Below are 1922 nucleotides of genomic sequence, written 5' to 3'. Positions count from 1 at the left end.
ACAAAGCCCAAGTAGTGAATAGCGAATGCGAATTGCGACGGCAAATAGCAAAGGCAAACTACAATTTCAAACAACAGCAAATGGAGTTCTCAAATAAATAAAAAGGAAAAGAAAAACAACGAGAGAAATATAAATCTATAAGAAAATTATCACATGTTCCGCTTACTTTTATGGAACATGAAATTTCTATGTACGGTCAGGTAGTGGGTATGATTTTATCTTGTAGTATATTTCTTAATGACAAAAATATTCCTTTAGTTAGAAAGCTAAAGACAAAAAAGGACAGCTAAATATTGGTTTTTGTGGCTTTTGCTTAATTGATGATTGCATCAATTTTACTGATTTTGTTTTTTAATATTTTTTGTTGGTACAATTTGATATATCTATCTATCTACTTAATATACTAAAATTGGGTTTTCTTCCAACTAACGAAGGTGACGTGTCGATCTCTCATGACTCCGTTTTCCCTTTAAACATAAATTTATAATTCTAATTGCTATAAATATGATACTAATGTTCATAGTGGTAAATTGATATTGCAATAATTAATTTCTATAATTATTTCTGTACTACTAAAGGCTATATATAGTATTTTTTTGTGGTTAGTGAGTCTAAATCTAAGAATCAAAGCATTTTTTTAATCTGTTATTCTTTTTTGATTGGGCAATTGTTTCTAAGGAACTTTGTAGGTCAAGTTCAAGTCACATCCCTCTACATTTTCTACGTTTGTCCAAAAATATTCGAAGTGGAGCATATAATGAGATAGAATTTCCTCAATTTAGGTTCAATTTTGAAAAATTCGTGCCAACCTTGAAGATGCAATTCAAAGATTGGTACTATATTTAAATTTTTTTCTCTTAAGCTTTTTGTATTAAAAATAATTTTATAACATATTGTATTTTTTTCAGAAACTACCGGTCTTTTGGTGCATTAATGCAATTCCATTGAAGAGAATAAAGTCAATTTAATTTGACAATTTTAACAAGAAGATAATCTGAATTTGTACCGATTCTAAGTATTCGATCTTATGATGTTATTTCGGTTGGTTGTTACGAGAATGACTCTAATCTATACGTATCTAAGGATTAGAATAGATTAAATATTATTTAAATAATTTAGTTCTGATATTGGTAGTTGATTAAATTAGTTTTAGAGAAATTTAAATTGTTGTCTCAATTTATATATTATGACTATTCTTTATGGATACGTTATTTTTAAACTTTTTAATATGATTTTTTTTAAGTTTGTTTTCTTTTTTGATATATGTATAACCTTTTTTTGTATTTCAGATTAGTAATGCAATTATTAAGAGAAATGTAATTCATCAATAAATTAGAATGATTAAAAATTTAATTAAGATTAACTAACATCTGTTTTTGACACAAGATTGATTAATTAAGATTAAGGCGTGAAAAAGAAAAAAGAGTCACAATACGTGATTTTGCTTTCTTGTTAATATATAAAAATACGTGAAAAAAAAATTAAAATATCACCATTTAAAAAAAATTGTTAATCATACATATGAAAAGGAATTGGAAAATATGCATGAATATAAAAAATAAAAAATTATTACTCAATTGTAGAATAAAAAATAATCATATATATATAAAAAAATAATCATAACAAAAAAATAATTAGCATATGTGACTTAAATTTTTATATGTACAATTAATATATATATGTATAGATAAATAAAGAAATTATTATAATTTATAAAAAGTACACATACGATGACATTAATAATAAAAAATAAAAAAATTATTGAATGATTGTAGACTCAAAAAAATTTAATTATGATAAAAAAATTAATTAATATATACGATTTAAATATATTTATATATATATATATATATATGTATGTATATATGGATGTACTCTTTATGAGTTTTGTAAGTTGTATGGTATCTATGGATGTATGTTAT

The sequence above is a fragment of the Arachis ipaensis genome, chromosome B01, assembly GCF_000816755.2.
Source record: "Arachis ipaensis cultivar K30076 chromosome B01, Araip1.1, whole genome shotgun sequence".
NCBI lineage: Eukaryota > Viridiplantae > Streptophyta > Magnoliopsida > Fabales > Fabaceae > Arachis > Arachis ipaensis.
The sequence above is the reverse complement of the archived record's forward strand: the minus strand, read 5'-3'. Positions refer to the sequence as shown.